Raw genomic sequence first — 16,929 nt, 5'->3', positions numbered from 1 at the left:
TAGAAAAAAAAAAAGAGTAATGAGATATGGAACTTTAAAACTCGAATGGAAAAGAAAGGAATTGTCTCAACAATTGGGTAGCACGCTAACAAAGAGGTTTAGAATAAGAGATCCCATTGATGATTATGTGTGTAGCATGAATTATACAAAATTATCAGCTCATGAAAGAATTGCTGATTTATCATGCATCGCATAACTTAATTATCCGAAAATAAATGGAAGTACAAGCAGGCAAACTAATGAAGATTTGGAATGAACAAGTAAATTTAATAGTAAACTTTATAAAAATTAACCTTCAACAACATAGATTTTCTAATGTTCCTTTTGAAAAATTTGTTGTCTAAATATATTTGTACGTATTGAAACTATTAGTGCCAAATGTTTACCTGAGAAAATATTAGGACAAACCCATCAGCCTATAACAAATGAGTTTAACATCCATTTAAAAGTCTAAAAATTTAGTATTAGCTTAAGTGTAGATAACAATCCAAGAGGGCCAAATTGGATTGCCTCTAAATTCTTTCCTAAGATTAACTTTCAATGAATTTGAATGAGAAATTTAAAACAATAAAATCTTTGATGGAAATTTGATGAGATTAATAATAATAAAGAAAATTAAAGCACATATAAACAATAATGAAAACAAAAGAGTACCGATAGAGAATTCAAACACAAAAATTTATAAAAGTTTGATCCTTCTCCAAAGGCATCTATGTTCTTTTTCTTAGCTCTTGTAGCTAAAATCAATCCACTAATAGAAGAATCTCTTACAATATAAAATCCCTATATTTTAAGGTTAAGATAGCAATCTCTACCATTTTTAGGATTCTATCCAATCCTATCAATTTCACTCAAAAGGATACCCTACCTTTTGACTTAAGATTCCCTTTTAAATACAAAAGAATTTGCAAACTATGAAATACCTCTCAAAGGTTGATTGTTTGCTTAATTTAAGTACAAAGAATGATAAATGAAGAACAAATATAACTTGGATACAAGAATGAGAGGAATTAAAGGTTTAATCTTTAAAATGCTATTGAATTCTTGAGAGAGTGAATTTAAGGCTTGTTGGTACTTGTTCTCTTACTCCATAAGTGTGTTGTAATACCTAATTTATAGAGCAAATGAGTTTGTAGCTATTGGGAAATGATTGGAGAAGAAAATGCCCATTGTTCTTTTGAAAAACTAGTTGTTTGAGGCTATCCAGGTTAAAACTGATTGATCTTTTTTGGAGGGGATCGATCCTTTTTGGCAGTTTTGAAATCAAATTGCTTTTTATATAAGAAACTGATCGATCTTGTTTCATAGGGATCGATCCATTTTTGAAAACCCTTGATCCGATCAATCTATATCTTAGAGCTTGATCTATTTTTGCAAAATTCAAACTTGGAAGCATTCTGAATAAAAAACCAATTGATCATACATGTAGGGGATCGATCCATTTTTCTAAGGGATTAATCCTATCCACAATGTGATCGATCCCTTTTTTTCAAAGTTGTATAAAACATGCTTCAAAAAAAAGAAAGAAAATTGTTTTTTTTTTAATCTTAAAGCATTTTTCATCTAAAAAATTGCTGGAAAAATTTTCTTTTTGAGTTCAAAACACTTTGTTTCAAGTTTTAGCAAATTGAACATCATTTTGAAAATTATATTATTTACTTCGTACCAAAAATGATAAATCATAAGAATATGTACTAACTAAATCTTTTCAAGTAAAAAATATTTTCCAAAATATTTTTCATTTCAAATATATAATTTATTTAGTACCAAAAAAAAAACTTAAAAACATGTACTAAATAATTTTTTTTCAAAATCTTAATAAAGCTTATTTAGCTTAATATGTTGTCATTTCAAAATAAGGATTAATTCAAGACTAACATTTAGTGAATAAATAAATGAAACCTTAGTTTTACTTAATGTATACATGCTAAGCTAAACATTTCTTAGCTCTAAATTTAGGAACCTATACAAAACCTTCAAACTTTGGAGGTCCCACATATATATGTCCATTTTGTGGAGCTTATATGTGGTATGAGGAAAGAGTAGACATTATTCATAAAAGCCACAATCCTACATTTAATTTGTGCTATATGGAAGGTTGTGTACATCTTCAAACTCCTAAGTCTACCATTTTTTCTTAGATTAATTATTAGATTTTGAAATATGAGCAAGCTATTGCCTTTAGAGAGAACATTAGGATTTATAATGCAATGTTCCAATACACTTCACTTGGTGCAAAAGTTGACTACTCAATCAATTCAAGGCAAGCACCTTTTATATTTAGAATTATTGGTTAGAGTTATCATAGACTTGGCTCTTTGATCCTGCTTGAAGGAACTTAATTTGCTTAGTTTTACATTTATGACATAGAAAATGAAATAGAAAATTGTAAATTAGCTTTAAATTTAACCATATGATAGTTGATGATAACTTAGTTTGAAGGCTATTGAATATGTTAGATGAATTCAATGAAGTTGTGAAAGCCTACAATAGTTAGAATAGAGCCAACAATACAGAAGTACCCCAATTACAATTGAGATTGATTGTTCATAGATTTGATGAAGGCCAAACTTATATAATACCAATAGCTTCGAAAATTGTTGCCTTATTGTTGGAGATCTTTAAGAATTAAGCAACCACTGTGACATCATATTACAACAAAGATATGAAGGTTTCCAATGTATAGGTAGCTTGCATCCCTTATACATGCCTATGCAATATCTTTTGTTGTTTTCATATGACAAAGATGGGTATAAAACTAACATTACATATAGGAAAATTATTGATAAGAAACATATTAAAAGAAAATGTGTAACTACAAGAGAACATTTTGCATACATGGTTCAGCAATGACTCACACAAAAAAATTCTTTATTAAGAAGTATAAAACTATTCCACCAATTCTTAGTTGATGCTTTTGTCAATGTTGAAGGTGATAGATTGGATTACCTCAAATTAAACCAAAAACAAATGAGGTCTGAATTGTATGATGGTTAAGAGATGTAGTTTGTAGAGGAGATGTTGATACAAATACAATTGGCAAACATATCATCTGCCTGTGTATTTTACATAAAGGCTTGGATATATGTTTCAAAATTACCATAATGCAAAGGCTATTTGTAGATATTATGAATTTCCATATTTGTTTATCACACTTACATTTAATCCAAAATGTTAAGATATCCAAAAAGCATTGAAGTAGATCCTTGGTCAAAAGCTTGAAGACCGCTCAAATTTGGTTTGTAAAGTCTTTAAGTCAAAAATCCATCATTTAATGAATGACTTGACAAAAAACAAACATTTTGGAAAAACTATAATAGGTAAGCATTTTTTAGTGTGCTTTATTATAACAATCATTTATTTATACTCCATTATTGTATTACAATTTTAAAAAATCAAAGTGTTTTTAAAAACAAAAATTTTTTTACAACTATATATATTGTAGAGATCCAAAAAAGAAGACTTGCACATATACGTATTTTGCTATGGTTGCATGAAGAAGACAAGATGAATTTTTTTTATATAAATAAGTTCATTTCAGTTGAGATACTAAACAAATTAAATGACCTAATAAGATATCTTGTTATTACACAGTACATGATTTATAGACCACACGATATGATGTATTCAAATGCTAGATGCATGGAAAACAAAATCTATACAAAACATTATCAAAAATAGTTTCAATAAGAAATTGGTTTTTATGATGATAAGTTCTTGAATTATAGAACAAAGAAAACTTATCTGGGAATCATATTGCTATAAAAAATGAAATTAATGTTGATGATAGGTGGGTTGTGCCTCACAATATTGATATGGTAGTAAAATACCAAGGGCATGTAAATGTTGAGGTTTGCAACAAATCAAAAGCCATTAAGTATTTGTTCAAGAAAAAGTCCTGATAAAGTATGAGTTGTTATTGTTTAACTAGCTCAATTGTCAACACTAGGGAACTCCTTACAAAAACATCTTGATGAAATAAAGAAATATCTTGACTGAAGTATTTGTCAATTCATGAAGCTTGCTGGATATTGTTTGATTTTTCAATCTACTCTCGAGAACCATCTATTTAAAGACTATGTATACATTTGCCAAAGCAATAAATGGTGTCATTCAATGATAATGACAACCTAGTTGATATTTTACAAAGACTTGGAATAGAAGAAACAATGTTTATAGAATGGATGGAAACAAACAATAAGTATAAGCATGCTAGATGTCTTTCTTATTCAAAATTTCCTACAAACAAAATTTGGACAAAAAAGCATGTTTAGCATTCCATTGGAAGAATAACTTTTCTTCACTTAGCATTAAGTGAACTTGATTTTCTTAAATTACTACTTAATGTTATAAAAAAGGCTTGGAGTTATGAAAAATTGAGGGCAATCAATGGAATTACATATGACAGTTTTCAACTAGCTTGTAATGCCCTTAGATTACTAGGTAATGGTAAGGAATGTGATGCACCCCAATTATGAAAGTATAGGTAGTCTGTAAAGTTTCAGTTTCAATAAGAAGAGTAAGTAAAAACAAAGAAAAAAAGGATAAACTAAGTTTAACTTGTTGATAAGTTAAAATGCCACAACCAATAAAACAAGGGTGATTCGCCATACTTTTAGAAAAGAAAAAAGGAAGAATGATAAAAATCTAAGGTTATTTACCATAAAACAAGAGTTTGTTTTGATAAAAATAAGAGAGAATGCAATTTTGAAATCTCACTCAATAATTCATTAAATGGCTAGACTATTACAAGTTATTAGCCTTTATATAGTAAGGCTCAATAATAAACCCTAGAGTTTAAAAGATATTACCATAAAGCAAGACGAGAAAATGTTTAAGATACTCTTAAGATATTTTACTAGATTTGGTAATCTGAGAGATTACAAAATCTATCCAAAAATAAAAAAGCTAACATAACCAAATAAAAGCAAATAAAATCAAATATAATCTACCTAACTATACTAAAATAATTGCACGTGCTAAATTTATGTTGGATCCACACGTCAAGCCCATAATAAGGCCCAATACATGCATTAAGCCTAATTAGATGAAATGGTCCAAATGTGCTCAAAATCCTTCATAATTTATCAAAGTGATCATCTTAGGCTTATTTTCATTCAAAAGGTCCATGTGAGTTACATTTTACCTTAACATCAAAATAAAGATTATTTGTAGCATCTTAGCCCTAAAGTAATTGGGCCAAGAGTAGGCACAATAAGGTCTCAACCCAGCCCATCAACACCGTCGTCTATATCAACCTTCAAGTCATCATGGGTGTCATTATCTTCTTCTAATTGAAATTGATTTGTCTTAAAATCCAAATCCTTGTTATCTTTCAAATATGGTGATAAGTCCCTTAAATTGTAGTAAAAACATTATACTTATTAAGCAAAACATTCTTATATGCATTATCATTTACCTTGGTAATCAACTTGAAAGGATCATTAACTTTAGGCATGAGCTTTGACTTTTTTTTATTTGAAAACCTCAACTTGTGCAAGTGGATCCAAACTAAGTCACCTGGGCTGAATTGAACTTGTTTCTCCCTTTATTGGAAGCCTTATCATAAATAATAATTTTCTTCTCAATTTGCTACCAAACACTCTCATACATCTTTTTCACCATCGTAGCCTTTTTCTTACCATCGAAACATACACTTTTTTCAATCGACAATGGTGCTAAGTCAAGTGGTGTTATGGGATTGAATCCATAGACCACCTTAAATGAAAAGTGTTTAGTAGCATTATGCACACTTTAATTGTATGCAAATTCAATACAAGTAAGCATTCATCCTAATTTGTTAAATTTTTATTAACAACGGCTCTATTTAATAAAGAAATAGTGTGATTTACTACCTCCGTTTACCCATCAATTCATGTATGACAAGCAATACTAAAGAGTAATCTTGGACCAAGTTTTCTCCATAATTATTTTTAAAAATAGCTTAAGAATTTTGCATCATGATTAGACACTATACTTTTAGGCCTTTTTTTTTTCAAAGTTATTGAGCCTCTGCTTAGAAGAGCTTTTTATTTTTTGAAGTTGTTGAGCCTTTACTTAGAGGAGCCTTATTTTATTTTTCAAATTCGTTGAGCCTCTGCTTAAAGAAGCCTTTTATTTTTGAAGTCACTGAGCTTCTACTTAAAGGAGCTTTTTATTTTTCAAAGTCGTTGAGCCTCTGCTTAGAGGAGCTTTTTATTTTTCAAAGTTGTTGAGCCTCTGATTAGAGAAACCTTTTATTTTTCAAAGTCATTAAGCCATTGTTTAAAGAAGCCGTATTTTATTTTTTAAAGTTGTGAGTCTCTATTTAAAGGAACCGTATTTTATTTTTTTCAAAGTTATGAGCCTCTATTTAGGGAAATTTTGTCATTCAACAAGTTTGAGTGTCTGACTTAAAAAAAAAATAAAAAAAAGGTCAAAAAAAAGATGAATGTGTTGGTATGATCATATGCAGGGTGTCTATGTCTTTGCATAATTCTTATTGCACAAGAAATACGCAAAGAGGGGTAATTGTAAACACTCTAATTGGTCTAAACCTACGTCCATTGGACCTAGTTCAACAAGGTCATGGCCTAAACCCATTGGGCCTAGCTCAATGGGGTCCAAGTAGTTAGGCCCGACTGTTTATTATTTTTTATTTATTTATGGGCTTTTATTTTATTTTTATTTTGATGTTTATTTATGATTTTTCTATTGTTTATTTATTTTTTATTTTCATTTTTAGTTGATTTATCTTTAGTTTTTTTATTAAGATAATAATGGGATAATAGCTAAAAAAAAGGGAAAAAAATTATCCCGTGTATAGGCACTAACATAATTGCAATTGGCTTTAATTTCTCCAGGATAAATCTTAGGTTTTTTGATAATATGGAAATCCAATCGAAGGGGGATTCCTAGTTGATCAGAAACTCTATTGATTGTTCTCTATAAATACAACCTTGAAATACATAGAAAAGCATACAGAAAAAACACATTAAGTAAAAGCAAAAAAAAAATAAGAGTGTTTAAAGAGCTAACATCAATCCTAGAATTTTTTAGAAATTTTTTTTTGAAAATATTTTGAAAAATTTTCAGATTCTGATTAATTTTATGATGAAATTCATCTTTTTCAATGGAATTTTCTAGTTTTCAGCACTTTTTGCCAGTTTTTAATGAAACATTCAATTGGATTTTAGGTTTGTAGAGAGACAAAGAGAGAAAGAAATGAGGAGAGACAAAGGAAAAGAAAAATTCTAAAGAAAAATCGAGATTTGGGCTTATATACTCATTAGAGACGACGTCGTTTTGAAGCTTAATAAACCCTAGGATCCGTGTGTTTTTCATTCGGGTAACCCGACCTGATCGCAACCTGCTCTTCGACCCGTGTCCCAACCTTGAGTTCCAACCGAGTTGAGTTGCTTCAACCACCCATCCTTCTTGCAGTCAAGCCGAGCCTTTTTTTTTTTTTAGTATTTTATTTTTTAATTTATTTTAGTATTGTGTTTGATTAAATTTTAGAGAAGTAAAAAAATATAAAATAATATTTTTTTGAAAATAAATAATTATTATCCAATGATAGAATTTTTAGAAATTTCAAATGGTAAATTTCTAAAAGAATTTCTTAGGTGAGAAATTATGTCTAAATTTGTCCCAAATTGTGAAATAATTTAGATAAAGTTTCAATAACAATAATTAATATTTATTTTCAAACAAAAATATAAAAAACCAAAAATTAATAAATTAATAAAATTTTGGAAAAATACAAATTACCTAAATATGAGATTTTTAGAAATTTCAAATGGTAAATTTCTTAAGAAATCTCTAGGTGAGAAATTTCTCTAAATTTGTCCCGAATTGTGAAATATTTAGATGAAATTTTAATAAAAGCAATTGTATTATTTTTCAAATTTGGTTGAAAATATTTGATAATTATCCAAAGATGAAATTCTTAGAAATTTCAAATGATAAATTTTTTAAAAATCTCTAGGTGAGAAATTTCTTTAAATTTGTCTCAAATGTTGGAAGAATTTAAATGAAATTTCAAGAAAAATAATTGTCATATTATTTTATCTAAAAAATACAAAAAAAAAAATTTTTAAATAGGCTCAAATGGTGAAAAATTTAGAAATTAAAAAAGAGAAGATTTTTTTTAATTTGGCCCCAAATGATGGAATAATTAAATATATTTTCAACAAAAATAAAAAATAAAACTAAAATAAATCTTTCTGATAATGGAGCCTTTTCAAGAAATCAAATAGGATTCTTGAATACTCTTGAGATGAGAAAATATTTTCAAAAGTTATACTAGATTGATGGAGGTCTTAAGAATCATTTCTAATATTCAACATTAAAATTCAAGACCATTAAAATCAAAACCTTAAGATAAATTTAAAATAAAATGGTATCATTTTTTGGATGGGTATGTGAGGGTGCTATAATATTCTCCATATGTAACCAAACTTTCGAATCATGTTCTGCTTAGTAGACTAAAATCTATTTTTTTTGAGACCCTTAATCTAGATTAAGATCATCTTAAAAGGGTAAATTTCTTAGATGACCAATCACACCTAGTTAAAAAAAATTGGGACGACTCTATTTGTTAAATCTAGCTATAGATTTTTGAATCTATATGTTATGACATATATGTGTGTGTGTGTGTGTGTGAGAGAGAGAGAGTGTGTGTGTATGTGTATGTAAAGAATTATGATTTTTTAAAATTTTAATTAAGAGTGTTAAAACTCAAAATTTTCTCTTTTCAAACTTCCATCTATTTCAATCACCCAAAAATGCTTTGCATGAGAAATATTCGCAATCAATTGTGTTACTCGTTGATTTGGAGTTTTCTCTTATATACGGGTTAATCAAAATCTTTATTCCTTAATAGGAATACTTTTAATATTTATTCTTTAAATAGAATATTTTAGCCACATCAATGCCATGCCATTGTCTACATAATCCCTAACTTATCTAACTATATTTCACTATGAGTATTTTGAGTTTTTGATTTTAACATTCATGTCCTAATTACTATCCTTCATCATCTAATCCTTCTTTCTTTTTTTTCTTTTTCATGAAAAAAAAAAAAATCTTTACCATCTCAGTTTTTTTTATTTTTTATTTTTTAAAAATAGTTATTTGTTTTCCTCTTTCATATCTCATCTGCAAATCAAGAAACTAAAGACAATAAAATTGTAGGTGCCCAGGTCATGCAAATTTGAGCACCCAACTTCAAATTCTACTTATAATCCTTTTTTTTTTTTTTTTTTTCTAATCTCAACGTTTTTATCTACAACTAAACGGAGAATTGAAAAATAGGTTTATATATTTCGCATTACATAGGATAATGTTTTAAGAATTAAACAGTCAAGGTTAAATTTCAAACATTTTTATGAATTTTGAAACATTTTTATGAAATTTGAAATCTTGATATTTCACCATGGAGTTCAAAATTTCTCAAAATCTATCATTAAAACATTCCATCTGCTTTATGGCAAAAGAAAAAAAATCTTATCTGCTAAACACTGCCTCTTTACTCTTAATTATTGTTTTGATTCTCGAAAGAAAAACATTAATAAGAGAAAAGGAACAGGTGTTTGCTGGGTGTATTTAAATTGATCCCATGCTAACTTGAGTTATGGAAAAAAGGTTAGATTTGCAGATTTAGCATTTGAGTTTAGGGTTGAACAAACAAAAAGGATAAAAGAAAGAGAAAAAGCTATGGAGGACGTCTGGAAATGGAGCAAAAAAAAGTTAACAGAGTCAGGATTTTAATGTTTGAAGTTGTATGACGTGGGAGTGATGTGGCTTAGAGTACTCCATCTAGAGAAATAAATTTAAAACAGCCCCTATAAGGGAATAAAGATTTCAATATTAGAGAAAACTCCATAGATTTGGTCTCAAGTTACATGAATAGAAGCCACTCTAAGTCATCTTATTAATTCCATTCAATCATTTTCAAGAATTGGAATTACAACACTTTCAAATTAAAAATCTTTAAATTTTAATAAGTAGAATGCCATTTTGAAGGAAAATTGAGTAGCTTCTGTCGTTAAAAAAAAAAAATCTATACTAAAAATATCAGGCAATGTCCGTGAAAAATTCATGTGTATAATGTTTTCAAAATACACTTGGCGACAAAAAAAAAAAAAAAAAAAAAAAGAGAAAAGAAGTGAAATGAAGTGAAACCACAAAGCCCACAACTTCTAAAGTAAAGGAAGTAAATTCAAAGACGTTAATGGCTTATGACTTGAGAAAGGAAAACGCAAAAAAAGTATCCAAAGCCTCATTCTCAAACGTGCCTGACCTTTTTTTTTTCTTTTCCTTTTTCCTGTTTAAAATCCCACCCACCACCTTCACCCAGTTGGTAAAATAAGACTTTACAAGCACCATCCACGATCCATGTCTTGGGTTTCACAATTAGATTTCACAATTTAAAATATAATACAATAATATAATATAAAAATATTATAATAATACAACTTAAAATTTAATAAATAAATATAAATAAATTTATAAATACAAAAAATATATTTTTTATATTTTTAATAACAATATAAATTATAATATATAATTTTTAAATAAAAATAATATAAATATATTATTATTGCGTCTATTTACAACTTGCTAAGAGCTAAGCACAAAAAAAAGCGAAGTTGAACGTGCAGTAGACACCATTATCACAATAGCAACATTCCACCCATTACATAACCATTTTTTGCTCCAAATTTTCCCTTCCCCTTTTCTGCTTCTTTTTGAAAATTCAGCCATTTCCTCGTTCGGCGTGTTGAGTCTAGAGAGAATTTAATTTATTTTTAGGCATCACTTAAGGAAAAAGATATACTATACTACCAAATACGAACAAAAAAACAACAAAAACGACATCACAAAATATGGTACATTACAACTTGAGGTTGCTCTGGCCAATGACCGTGAGAGCATTTTAATGGCCCCAACATGGACCAACCTCCATCAATCTAAAGTTCAAAGTGGAGAATCTCCTAATAATGGATTATGCATGAACTTGGGATTTAGTAGTGGGGTAGTATGGTATCCGTAATAGGGAGAAAATCACCTATTTCATCAAATATGTTATTAATAATTTTTTTATTTTTTTTAATTTTAGTGTGTGCTTTCAAAAGAGCACATGTGCAAGAAAAAATTTTGAACTTGATTCAAATGGCTAATAGTTTTAGCTTTATATGATTATCAATGAAATAAATATGATTATCAATATAAAAAGTTATTTTTATATATGAATTCTTACATATCCTATCATTGGTAGAGTGACTTTGAGTTTTGATACCTTGGAGATATCATTATGGCTTATAAATCCAATATCTATATTAATATTAAATACAATATTTTTTAGTTAAAATCAAAATTTTTTTTTCAAATTAACTCCAAAAATAATTCAGTGAAAAACACAAAGAAACTTCAATGCTTTGAATCAAGAAAATAATTAGATGATCAAGTCATGTGCATATAGCCCAATAATTTAATGGTATTGTTTAAAAAAAAAATTGAATTCTGAAGTTAAAACTAGGCATTAAAACTGATAAATAAAAAGATGAGCAAATTTTTTCCAATAAAAATTTTAATTGTCCTTTTTTGATTGAAAATATTATAATCTTTTAGTGAGCTGTGAGCCAACAAATGGATAAATTAAATTAAAATTTCCTATATTTTGCAATAGCTAAAAGGAAAGAAGAAACATTTTGAAGATGTATACAAATTCATAATTGAGGAATAAAAAAATGTAAATATAGAATAAATGCTGCAATATCAGAATCCAAAATTTAAAAGGTGAAATTAATCAAGTAGAGAGAAATGGGTAGCTAATTTGACCAAGATCTCTTAGTGGAAAAACACAGGCATGGTCCAATAAAAAGATATGATTAACAAGCATAAAAGATGACTTTTCATCACTTTTGAAAAACATAATCCAAATCCTAGTATTAAAGTCAATCATTCCAAAAAATCAAAATGCTTTTATCAGCAAAATACAACAGTGTTCTGTTTATCTAATCATGAGCTTTGGTGACACATGTTACTTGTTGGTTCAAATTATAGCTATAATGGTTGCATCTTGATGGAAACATACTATGTATCCTTATTTATCAAGTATAATAGGAAAATGACATTTCAACATAACATCTTGCTAGTTTCATAACTAACACTCTTTTTTGCCACTTCTAAAAGTTACACATGTAAGCAATATTCATTGAGATACTTATTGTGTTGAAATTTGCTTTGAAACTAATGAACTAAAAATTTTCTACAACATCATCAAAATTTTAGTTAAGGCTCATTGGAATTGAATTGAATCTACTCAATCATATGCAATACCAATCTTAGCTTAATCCTCCGTTTTGTAGCAGAAAAAAAGGTTAGGGGTTGCTCTACATTTTTCTTTTTTTTTTTATTAGAGATAGAATATAATGTGCTAATTTTTTAGAATATTATGAAGATTCGTTATAATATTTGTGTAAAAATTAAAACCTATATTTATGAGATATCTTCTATAAGATAATTAAATAAAATTATTAAATTTTCGAATCAAAACAAATAATATCTTATATGTTGAATATAGATCTTCACATTATCTATTAATAATGTTAGAACAATTTGTACTATATGGAAGGATTGTTCTAACTTCAATATGTAGCATTTCAACTCTGTACTATATCTCACTTCATCAAATTTAGTTGGGATTGCAGAATTCATTAACTGGAAGGATGTTGCAATGATTTTTTCTATAATTAAGACCATAATTTAGGAGTGAAAGAAAAATTTTCGTATTTACTTAGAACAGCATAAAGATGAGCTACAATAAGTGTTCATTAAGTTCCAATCAATTTCATCTTTTCAACATTTCAATGACTCAATAAAAGAAAACTTTCAAAGCTATACCAACTAGTTGACAAGAATCAAATTGTCTAATGATATTAACGACCATAATGATTTAATTTTTAATTGATCCTCTGTTAATAAATTATTCAAAATGTTGAAGCTTATGCTAATTACCTTATAAACTATCATTAACAGTTGAAAATTAGTAGCACTATTTGCTTGCTTCCTAAGACTTACATTGCTTAAATCTACTGCAAAAAGTCAAATGGAACCTTTGAGTTTGAGATCAGACACTTAAACTGAACTGTTGGGAACAGACACGAGATTAGCTAAATTCTCCTTGAGTTCATGTGTTCAGGTAAAACCCTTTTTAAAAACTTACCTTAAAATCATCACTGTAATCCCACATTCCCTCCAATTTCTTATTTCTGTATTTGTTTTTCCTAAGGTATGACTTTAACTACATAAAACCTCCCCATTGGTTAAAACTCAAAAGGTCATTCGGGACCCTCTTTCCTCCTTTTCATAATCCTCATTCACTAATCACTATTCAAAAATTAAAAAAAAAAAACCATTAAAAAATCATCAAACACTAACATTATCAGATTTTCTACTCATCATCCAACTGTAAAGCAACCTCGCATTGGATACAGAGAGCAATGCGATGAACTATTTCTTCACTTCACCAAATCTAATGACCAAACCAAGAAAACTAGATATATCCAGAAACTGAAACAACATGCCTTCAAGGCCTTTACCACCAGCTGGTCCAAACCTACCAAGACCAAGTTTCATCAACAAAACAAGAGTCATATTCTTCATCTTAACTATCTCATCTTCAGTAGTTATTCTCTTTACAATAATTTACTTTCTTTACCATCTTTGGAACTCCCTTTCAAACCGAGCTAGAACCATTCCTTTTGACTCTAGTGCTCCTCTTAAGCTCCAAAGATTTTGCTACAAAGAGTTAAAGAATGCCACCAATGATTTTGATGATGCAAATATCATAGGTAAAGGTGGTTCAGCTACCGTCTTTCGTGGCATTGTCAGAGATGGTAAACTGTTTGCCATCAAAAGGCTTGATGCTCTTTCTTTGCAAACTGACAGAGAGTTTCAAAATGAGCTGCAGATTCTTGGTGGGTTAAGATCACCTTTTTTGGTTACCCTTTTGGGGTATTGTGTTGAAAAAAATAAGCGTTTGCTTGTTTACGAGTATATGCCAAATAAAAGCTTGCAAGAATCTCTTTTTGGAGATGGTCATCTGAGGTTGAATTGGCAAATAAGGTTTGATGTTATCCTTGATGTTGCTAAAGCTCTCGAATTTCTTCACTTTGGCTGTGATCCGCCAGTGATTCATGGAGATATTAAGCCTAGCAATGTGTTGCTTGATTCTGATTATAGAGCAAAGATTTCAGATTTTGGATTGTCAAGAATCAAGGTGGAGGGTGAGTTAGGGGTGGATTTGTTTAGTCAAGAGCTATGGAAGAGCCAAGAGTTATCTGGGAATTTGGGTGGAACCACTGGTGAACAGACTCCAGCAATTGGGACTCCTGTGGAGAGTAACACCACCGAGGTAGACTTCGCACTTGCCTTACAAGCTTCTTCTTCTACAAAAAACAGTAAAAAATGTTACAATGTTACGGCTCTGAATTTAAATTCGTTCAATTATAATGCTAACTTAGCCAGTGAGAGTGATTGTAAGGCTGGGAATAATGGAAAAGGGAAGGAGATTATTAGTGCGGATACTGGTGGGGACGATTGGAACACTAAGTTTGTGCCTTGTGATGATGAGTTTGGTGGTATTGATCATAGTAAGGAGTTGAATTCTAGGGCTACTTTGTGTGCTGATGAGGCAGCGAGTATGAAACAATGGGGAAAGGATTGGTGGTGGAGGCAGGATGGGAGTGGTGAATTGTGTAGTAAGGATTATGTCATGGAGTGGATTGGGAGTCAGATATGTCCATCAAATCCTGATTGGGATGATGATAAAAAGACCACTCCTGAGAAAATTGAGTTCCACAATTCAACTCAGTTGAATAAGTTAGAAGATATTAATGAACCCCAGATCCAAGGAGTTGGATTTGAAGCTTTAGATAAGGGTTTTGAGAATAAAGAAACAAAAGGCGGGAAAAATGGGAAAAAGAGACATAGGAAGATGCAAGAATGGTGGAAAGAAGAGCATTTAGGTGAGATAAGCAAGAAGGACAGTAGGCCGAAGCAGCTTAAGACAAGGTGGAAGAAAGGATATAAAATGCTGCATTTTGATCTGGGAAGGCGATTTTATTTTCACAGGAGCAAGAAGTTTGAGGAACCAAATCAAGATGACTGTGATGCAAATGGAGAGTTCAGTTTTAGAAGGGGATGGAGGAGAAAAAACAACAATTCCATTGGAAGTGACATGTGGAGTGGGGATCATTTTAGTCGTGAGCTAAGCAGCACAACCAGCATGAGAGGGACTTTGTGTTATGTTGCGCCAGAGTATGGTGGGTGTGGCTACTTGATGGAGAAAGCTGATATTTACAGTTTAGGAGTTTTGATCCTTGTGATTGTGTCTGGTAGAAGGCCATTGCATGTTCTTGCTTCACCTATGAGGCTTGAAAAGGCAAACTTAATAAGCTGGTGTAGGCAATTAGCTCAATCCGGAAACATATTAGATCTGGTGGATGAGAGATTGAAAGGTGAGTACAATAAGGAGCAGGCAAGCTTGTGCATAAATTTGGCACTTAGTTGCCTGCATAAAATGCCTGAGTTGCGGCCAGATATTGGGGAGATTGTAAGGATCTTGAAAGGGGAGATGGATCTCCCAGCAACCCAATTTGAGTTTTCTCCATCTCCACCTTCTAAATTATACAGCGGATCAAGGAGAAAACAGAATGCCAATGCAGACTAGTTTTTGCTAATCCTTTCAGTTTTGCTTCTGCCTTTGCTGTCAAATTGGGGTTTCAGTGACTGGTGAGTGTAACATAGGAGAGATGATTCGAAGGCGGACTGAAGGTGTGAACCATAATGATTATGTTGCATGCATATTAAATGAATGATTTCCTCTTTCTTTTCTACTAACTTGATCCATATATTGATGGCTAAAGTGAAGTTCGATTTCTATCCAATAGCTGTAATACTATCAGTGTTTCCCATATGCATCATGTAAACATTGTACATTATATGAATGTCATCCACTTTCTTCTCTACTAAATTTTGTATCTTTTTCTACAAAATATATCGGTAAGTTTTCATGTTCACCATCTCCCTTCTGCGGCTTTAGATTAGGTCAGCTATGAAATCTGATTCTGATTTAATTGTAGATTGATTACGTAGTAAGGATTAATGTCATAATTGTCCTTGGATTATAGTGAAATTTTTAATATAAAACTTAAATTTTAAAAATATTTACTATGATATTTATAAATTTATTAATTAATATAATATTAATCACTAACATGTTTAGTTCTAAATAATAACACATGACAAACAATCTTTCAGTATCACATTAATTAATAAATTTATAATTCAAGTATATATTAAAAATTTTTTAAATTTAAATATTACATTAAATATTTTACTGCAGTTAAAAAGTAATTCGTGTCATTATCCAAGAGAATAGTATGCCCCTTGGGCACACTCATGAAAGAGAGGTTCAGTTGATACCAGATTAAGTATTTGCACCTGAATCTGGAACGTTCAATGCTTTTGTTTGTTAGGGATACATAACCTGTTTTGCTCCCTGTGGCATCGTTTGAAAACTGGAAGCATGGGGTCTTGTTTATCAGGAAGCTACTAATGTTCTGTCCCTCTCTTCTCTGCTAGATTCAGCAGCTTTCGCTATCCTTGGTGCATATTTTTCAAAAATGCATTTCGGTGCTAGACATTTTTTCACCTGTAATGGTTTAATTTTCATTGAACACCACTTTTTTTTCACTAGATAACAAAATTTTAACAGATTACGTCCAGCTGGCAACACAATAATAGAACACGATTAATGAAAGATTCAAACTCCACTATAATAAGGACAAAGGCACTGCCCTTGAGTTTTGGGGTTAAATTTTTTGTTGCACTAATGGGAAGTTTCTGCTTCTTCAATACCGTATTTAATTTATGTTGGTT

General features: G+C 30.0%; 1 pseudogene across 1 annotated transcript; it reads left to right on the top strand.

The window, feature by feature from the left end:
• The first annotated feature begins 12,803 nt into the window (after positions 1–12,803).
• Positions 12,804–16,021, top strand: LOC111281076 (putative receptor-like protein kinase At1g80870 pseudogene; annotated as a pseudogene). The gene has a single exon (XR_016335074.1). The product of XR_016335074.1 is annotated as a putative receptor-like protein kinase At1g80870 pseudogene (transcript).
• The last annotated feature ends 908 nt before the right edge of the window (positions 16,022–16,929 follow it).

The sequence above is a fragment of the Durio zibethinus genome, chromosome 28 (genome assembly GCF_047325235.1).
Source record: "Durio zibethinus cultivar Kanyao isolate XHJ-2024 chromosome 28, ASM4732523v1, whole genome shotgun sequence".
NCBI classification, from domain to species: domain Eukaryota; kingdom Viridiplantae; phylum Streptophyta; class Magnoliopsida; order Malvales; family Malvaceae; genus Durio; species Durio zibethinus.
Note: the sequence above shows the minus strand (reverse complement) of the source record. Positions and strands in the feature narration are given on the sequence as shown.